The sequence below is a fragment of the Callithrix jacchus genome, chromosome 1 (genome assembly GCF_049354715.1).
Source record: "Callithrix jacchus isolate 240 chromosome 1, calJac240_pri, whole genome shotgun sequence".
NCBI lineage: Eukaryota > Metazoa > Chordata > Mammalia > Primates > Cebidae > Callithrix > Callithrix jacchus.
Window position 1 is genome coordinate 150,313,632 of NC_133502.1, and position 8,626 is coordinate 150,322,257.

The 8,626-nt window shown below is 35.9% G+C and overlaps 1 pseudogene; it reads right to left on the reverse strand.

Moving 5' to 3' along the window:
• Window positions 1-286: 286 nt before the first annotated feature.
• On the reverse strand, window positions 287-894 carry LOC100396343 (ADP-ribosylation factor-like protein 2-binding protein pseudogene; annotated as a pseudogene).
• Between the last annotated feature and the right edge of the window lie 7,732 nt (window positions 895-8,626).

The following is an 8,626-nucleotide window of genomic DNA, read 5'->3' on the forward strand; positions in this document are numbered from 1 at the left end:
CTGACTCAAAAGTACATGAGAGAGGTATCTACTTGGAGAGGGGAGGTGAACTAGGGTTACTTGGCACCAAGGTTAATGAATACTTGAAGGTATTTCAAGAGTCATGGGTCCAGGAAGGCTAAGTCATATTGGTTTTGATCCATCAATATGTAACATGAATGAAGTGTTGCAGAGCAGAGTCAGTCTTTTCAAGATGTATTCTGTCATCACTAGCTGAGACTATTGTCCTATGGGTCAGAGACATCCAGAATGATCCCCATTCACTGGTTGGAGGTAGGACCTGGTGCTATAGGTGGTTTCAGGAAGCTGGCCTAGAGGATAATTTGCACAACAAGTCACCACTAAACCATAATGTAAGTCCTATCCCTGGCTGCCTTTTGCTGCTCTGTATTCAAAAACATTTATTTAAAAGCTAGAAAATCCATAAATGGGAGCAGCATGTTGAATATGTCACCAGCCATTTCATCTTTACTGTGCTGTAACGTTGTTGTAAAAGCTGCCATGTTAAACCGAGGAATCTGCTCCAGAAGCTGTCTTTTAATATACTTTTCCACCAAATAAATTTATTCACTAAAAACATGCAATATAGCTGAGTTAATTCTTTTCCTTGTCTTCAAACTCCTGGTAGTATTTGCCCATGAAATTTCTCTATAATACCTGGAATTCATCATCCTTGATAATATCCTCTGAATATTCAACCACAGCACCAAGTTCTGCATCAGAGGCAGAGGAGAAAGAATGTATGAAGCTCTCTTCTTCTAAGGCATTAATTGTGACTGTAGCCTCCACACCCACACAAGCAGGCTAGCAGCCTAACCTGCATGGAGGCACGTTGGTCAGCTAGGGAGGGGGCCTCACTAACCAGGCCTGCACTCTGCCGCAGCAGGCCGACATCGGTTATGGACTCTGAGCTACACTTTAATCTGTTTTCAGAGTATCTTTGCTTCTAGGACCACAGTATAACGAAATTATTTTCTAATATCTCTAGGATGAATACCCATCCCCTTCCAATCCTGCAGATTGAGCTTCCTAAAAAAAAAGAAATCCATCAGTTATTCAGTTACTTTCAATGACCTATTTTAATAACAAATAAATACATTTCTCGGTTTTCTTAAGTATCCCTCTAAATTTTATGATCACACTTTTCAGCTTAATTTCTGGTGGTACCAATTCACTTTTTGGACACCACCACAATCACATCAACTCTAAATCACCTACTTACTTTTATATGCTGCCTGGAAACATCTATATTTTCCTTAACCATTCACTAATTCAAATGTTATATCACTTGTGAAGCTCATCTTACTTAGCTCACCCTTCCCAGTAACTAGTCAAGACTGCTTACTTGAGGCCGGGCACGGTGGCTCAAGCCTGTAATCCCAGCACTTTGGGAGGCCGAGGCTGGTGGATCACGAGGTCAAGTGATCGAGACCATCCTGGTCAACATGGTGAAACCTCGTCTCTACTAAAAATACAAAAAATTAGCTGGGCATGATGGCGTGTGGCTGTAATCGCAGCTACTCAGGCGGCTGAGGCAGAAGAATTGCCTGAACCCAGGAGGCGGAGGTTGCCGTGAGCCGAGATCGCGCCATTGCACTCCAGTCTGGGTAACAAGAGCGAAACTCCGTCTCAAAAAAACAAAACAAAGAAGACTGGTTACTTAAAAAAGTTGTTTTGGGACCTAAAATTCAAATCGGTCCAAGTTTAGTTATATAATTTTGAGCAAACCATTTGTCTCTCTGAAACTCCCTCTCCTTCACTGTAAAAAATCGAGTGTGGTTATCAGTTTTAGAACCTTCTTGCTCAAGGTGTTATCAAACAGAATCAGAACTGGCATTACCTTGGAACATGTTAGAAATGAGAAATCTCAATAATTACCCAAAATGTTTTAATCAGAGTGCGCATTTTAACACAATCTCCAGGTGACTTGTATGCACATTCATTAAAATCACAGAAGTATTGACACACACTAAGTGCATCTAGCATTGTCCTCAACTTATATTCCATTCAGTATATATTAATTTCTCTTCTCATTAAGCTGTCCATCTGTAATACTCTGAATATTATATTCATTTGTCACAGTTATTTCCTTATTTGTATTACACATCTATTGTATTGTCAAGTCCTCAATGACAGACACCATTTGGCCTTATGCTGATATATAGTAAATGCTCAATAAATGTTTACCAACAAGGTGATCAACTCATATGCAACATTTAAAAGTGTATACTAAAGGCAAAATGGTGTTTCTAAACACTAAAATTCTAAGTGGCACATTGAAAAAATCCAAATTGATTTCAGTGGTAACATGCAGCTTTTGCTTGATGTATATGAGTTTACTTGTTATCACTTTAGAAATTACTCGTCTCTGGAGATAAATTCCATTTCATTCATTAGTGTGTTTATGAGCCTCACAATCTAATTCAGTGGCTTTTTACTTTCACTTTTAATTAGATAATTAATTATATTGCCCTGCATTGAACAAAGATAAATACTACAAAAGACTAAAAATAGAAATGAAAATAAGGGACAAAATTATTGTCATCTATTTTAGAAGGTTACCATAATTTTGGAGAGTTTAGATGTAGATCGACAGGGACCTCAGCAACTCAGGGTAGCCTAATAAGGACTGGAATATATACTCCCTAAAAGACAATAAGATATCGTAATGTGAGATACTCAAGGGCCACTGTGACCTCAAGATTGGAACCTTGGGAGAATTTCAGATAAGCATTATTGCCAAGGACAATGGGTAGCACGTCAAATTAAAGTTGTTAAACAACAAATATTTATTAAATAGGGGAATCATGGATTCATAAATCCATAAATCCATGAATTCATGAATCATAAGGAATCATAAGGAAATTGAGCAGGAAGGATTACTGCAGAAGAGTCTCACAATGAGTAAAGAATATTCAAAGTTGTTAAATTAGATTAAAGATTATTTTTTAAATGCTTTGGAATGATCTCAAATGTGCCTGCAGACACTTTTCGCAGTTACCATGTAGCACTCAACAATTTCTCTTGCCACTTTACATCATTCTATTCCTGTGAAAGAGCACTGGCCCTTTTTTGAGTACAACTAGTTTTTTCTTCTGTGCAGTGCTGCCTCTATCACACATTGGAGTTGCTTCCGTGGCAAATGCTACTCTGTCTTGAGATCCCTAAACTAACTGGCTTACTGGGTACAACAGTGATTACTTGAGGTTTTGTTGTTGTTGTTTTTCTTTCTCTTTTTTTCCTAGCAGTTGCCTTGCCTCTACTGTACACTGCTTATTATGTTTCTTTAAGCACCAACACCTTTTGCACCGAATTCAAGAAGATCTGTGTCAGTTAGAGTCCTGGCAAGAAATAAATCACATACTTAAATTGCATAATTTAAATAAAGTTAATTAAAAGGGCTAATTTATAAAGGTAAGGATAGGGAGCAAAGTCAAGAGAGTATGAGTGGGCTTGGGAAGCATATAGATGATATTTAATATAAGTGTCAGGCTGTAGGGGAGACCATGTATGTTGAGGAGGGAGGAAAATGTTTTTCCCATTATTATGGCATTCTTTTATCAGAGTTTCTCACCTATGGCACAATGTCTGCAGACATGGCAAAATGTCCTCAGAGGAGCTAAATCATGCCTGGTTGAGAACCACTGTATTGGATGAATGAAGAGCAGAGTTGAACACACTCTTATTAATTTGTTAAAAATTAATTGCTGGTAATCTCACCCCTTATCTCACTCAGTTTATGTACTAAAGGGAGCATGTCATGAGAGTTATTAATATATCATCATTTGGTCTATTTTCATACCTCTGTCTCTCATTGTTTGGCCTTTTTTTTCTATGATGCTAATATACATTTTTAAATGTATTTTTTTTCATGAACGATGGCCTTTAAGCCTAAACTAATTCATTTGATGCTCAATCAAAACAGTAATCTATTAAAATGCTGGAGGAAGAACTGAGTATATTGACCTTATTGAGTGGTGGTGCTTTCTGAAGCTATTTCTAAACTCTATTAAATTTTTACCATACCCATCTGTCTCCTATATAAGATTTCAGTCTGTTTTTTTATGTTGATGTCCCAGTGTACCATGGAATGGATAATGTATGCCTTTCTTGATTTCAAATTATGCTGGCTTCTCATAAAAAACTGTAACAATTATTGTCCTCTGATGACTGAAGAGTTTATATGCCATCGATGGGTGCATGGTTTGAATTTTCATTGGTAAATATTTCCGGAAAATTCTTTAGTTCCATATAGAAACAGACTTCTACACCACCAGTTGAAATACACCAGTTCAAATATATGGTTAACCTCTAGCAGTGGACATAATTCAGGCTCACAATATATTCCCTAGCTATATAGCAATTTTAAGATATATTTATGGTATACATAATCATAGATTCTTTGATAAGAAAAGGAAGAATGTTGCCATTAGTAATCCCAACAAAGAAATCAGTCCCACTAATGACTGACTTTCTTACAACACAGAAGTGGAGACATTTGCCCAAACTCACTCTAGTGCAGCATCCAGACTTTGGATATTGCTATTGTATATATTTGACTTTATAATATATAAACATATCTCTTTTGTGAGTTTCTACATTATAATTCCCTGCATCCTGACTCCCCCAAAAAGATATTTTTGAAGTTGTATCCATGTCAAGGAGAATCAATATTGTGAATATCTGCATCTGTATTCTGAATTACTAGGTGAAATATGACACCGATATTGACTTTCCTGATTTGTTTCTTTAAATAAAATAATATGTCTTGTAAAGCTCTTTTCAGATGTTAATTTTATAATTGTAATTATCACCATTATTATTAATGAGCTAAAGGGATAATCATATGATAATGAGATGTTCTGTCAAGTCCAACTATAATAGTATTTGTTATTGCCAAACCTTAGACTTGTGGCAGTACAAGTAGAAGGATGTCTTAAACCTCTCAGAAAAATTTCCACTGAAGTTGAATTCCCTAGACTCAAAAGAATAAGCCTGTTTCAAACCTGAATGTTAAACTATATGGATTTCTAATAGAAATGCAAACACGCTTTTACCGGAGATTAGCACAAAATCCTCTTTTAGATATTCAAATCATATAAATTGTATTCCTACTTATGTTTGCTATCTCTTCAGGAAATATGAGCCTGTTTTAATTTTGCCATCAAGGTAGTTGATAATGTTGAAATGACTTTCCCAGTGCATAAAGCTAGTCAGAAACAAAACTCGAATATAAATCTCATAAATCTCAGAATAGTATGCGTTACAGAATAACATCAGTGAAATGGATAAATTCAAGACAACATACCCAAATCATTATTAATGCAAGATTGGGGGGGAAAAAAAAACAGTTCATTCCTCATTAAAAAAAAACTTTTGGTAGGATGTGTTAATGTACCATTTGCTCCAAGATATTGAGAATAAGGGCATTGCCTAAAAGGCTTATGAGAGCATTGAAACTTTAAAAATATAAGAAACTGTCATAAGAATGTTCACACGTTTTTTAAATAGAACAAAGTAATCTTAAGCTTATTTTTGAATACCATACAGATCTTAATTCTACATATGGTAAATCTCATTGAAATATGCATTGACACATTTTGACCCTTAAGTTTTATTCACTTCTATCTCCAATTATTCTTATGACAGATTATAAAATATTCCAAATTTCATTTAATAGTTCACTAAAATCTATTTGGAAACTGAATTATCTAATGACACATTTCATCCTAAAAAGTGACTTTGACACGGAGTCTTACTCTGTCATCCAGGCTGAAGTGCAGTGGTGCCATCTATGCTCACTGAAACCTCCATCTCCTGGTTCAAGTGATTCTCCTGCCTCAGACTCCTGAATAGCTGGAACTACAGGCGTGAACCACTGTGCTAAATTTTGTTTTTTTTTAGTAGAGACAGGGTTTCACCATGCTGGTCAGGGTGGTCTGGAACTCCTGACCTCATGATCCTCCTGCCTCGGCTTCCCAAAGTGCTGGGATTATAGGTGTGAGCCACAGTGCCTGGCCAACATTTTTTTTAATAGTCAAACAACACTGTCTTTTGGTATTTTAAAAACAGTCAAACAACACAGTTTTTCAGTATCAAGATATTCATTTACTAGTTTTAGGGCTATCAATCGACAGTCCTGAAAACTCTGGAAAACCATGTAGTTCACTGTGCCTCAGTTTCTTAAGCTATTAAAGGGATGAAAAGAATCAGATTCATTCAGCAATGATTTACTATTCCCCACTTAGGTCCCAATTGCTGTGCTCCACACTGGAGCTCTAAAGATGTGTAATAAATCATCTTTTCCCCGAAGCAACTCACATTCTATCATGGGTTGTACAAGTCAAATAAAATAACATTTGCAAATGTGTCCCAGTATAGACAATGCTTGAGGATGAAAAGTAGTGTTGAACAGGAGAGAAGATATGTAGAAGAAAGATAGGTGAATGTGGGAAGTTTTGTCTGATCCACAGTGAGACTTTGCCCCAGGGTAAAATTGTTTCTTAGCAAAAGAAAAAAAAAAAAAAAAACAGAACAATTCAGTTAAAAAAGAATTCTATTTGCCTCATGAAATGACTACAAAACAGAAATTTATGAAATAAGATCAATTCCTCAGGACATAAAGATAAGCTTTTGCATTTATCCCTCAGGCAAGCCATAGATGATATTTCTTTCTTATTAATCATAACTTTTCCCCAGTTTATCTCCCTGGTCTACAAATGCATATCTTTTCCCTTTTACTATGAATAATTTCCACTGGAAATTTTCATTCTGATGAGGGCATCACTTACTTGCCAAAATAAAAAAATGATTAAAAATGAAATATATTCTAAGAGATTCTTCTTGGTACAGATTCATTCTACATTCAAAACATTACTTATTGTTGACTCACTGTTCAAGAATGACATCCGAATCTAGGAATTAGAGCTCAATGATACCTGCTCTGAGAGTCATATAATTTACCTGAAATGTGCTTCCTCCAGGAACCTACCTGGCCCTTCCCTCCCATCCTTTCTTTCAAGTAATTACTCAAATGTCATTTTCTCAGATGTCTCCCTCATCTCAGATGTCATCCTCATCCACATGTAACCCACTATTGTTATTTTTTTTTCTATCTTGGCAATAATTACCATGTATCCTACTTCACTAACTTGTCTTATTGTCTCTGTGACTAGAATATGATATCCTAAAAAGAGATACTCGTCTTTTTTTCCCCTAGTTTTATAGTCTAGGCCCTTAGAAAAATACCTATCACAAATTGGTTTTAAATGAATAACTGCTGAAGAATGGAAGAATGGTAGAGTTACCATTCCAATCCTTATCTGGACACAAAAATTATCTTCTTTGTTCCAGGTATGGAATGTGATTCACTCTTTAGCTGACCTTTTAGGAAGTGTTATTTAATGTATCAATGTTCATTTGCAATCCTAGGAAAGAGATTCTGCCCCATTTTAATTCTAGAGTTTAACACAGCAGCCAAAATAAAAATAAAGTGGGAAAAGGAATGTGTTTATGGAAAATAAAGGAAATCTTTTTGTTTGTTTGTTTGTTTTTTCTCAAAGAGGCTGTGTGGCAAAGCCAATTTCACTAATATATCCTATGGATCAGGTCTCTAAATCTGTTCAATAAAATGTCTCGGTTAACTGACTTTGGGAAATTGAGCAGATGAAGTGTTATGATGTAAAAATTATGTTGTTCATAACCTGCCTGTTCCCCTGACCTAGAATTTGTCTACTATCCACAAGTGTTGCTATATCATTACATCTGCAGTCTCAACTTTTCATTATGCTTTGGAAATAATCCTGCTCCTAATCAGGGGAATTAGAGAATGCCTGGAGTGATGGTGTAAATTTTCAGCATCACTTCATTTTGACCTCGGGTCTAAGTAATATTTAGAACCTTGTCTAGTGTCTCAGATCATTTTCAATTTTTTTGGACAAACAAATACTCCTATCGCCACTTCTTAGTTTTTCACTATTCTTTGCATTTGAATTTCTCTCTCACTATGTAATAGAGTAACCTACTCCTGGATCCTTTTGCTTACTTTAAAACCTACCCCTACAACTTCATCACAGTATATTTAAAAAATCTAGTTTAAATATGTTTCTAATATAATTGATATCAAAAATGAGCTCCAGATGGAGTAATATAGACTAATATAGCTTAAGAACATATTTCACTAATATACCTTAAAATAGAGCTAAAATTCTCCTCACTTACGAATTCCGAGCTTAGATATTTTAAGAATGTTGTGGTCATCAGCCTTCAGGATGCCTACACTCTGTCCCCTCCAAGTAATTCTTGCCTCCTAGAATTCATGCATTTGGATAGAATTTATTCATTCTCTTGCTGAATAGGGCTAACTTTTGTAACCATAAGATATTGTGGAAATGATGCATTGGGTGTGAGCTCTGAGGCTATGTCATGAAAATACATTTTACCTTTCTTCTGCCTAGCTCTCTCATGATTACTCAAGCTAAGGAAATCCATCTGCCATGTCACGAGGATACTGGTTTAACTTAATTGGGCAACTATGGCAAAACACCAAAGACTGGGTAGCTTATAAGTAGCAGGAATTTGTTTCTCCCTGTTCTAGATGTTGGGAAGTTCAAGATCAGGGCATTGG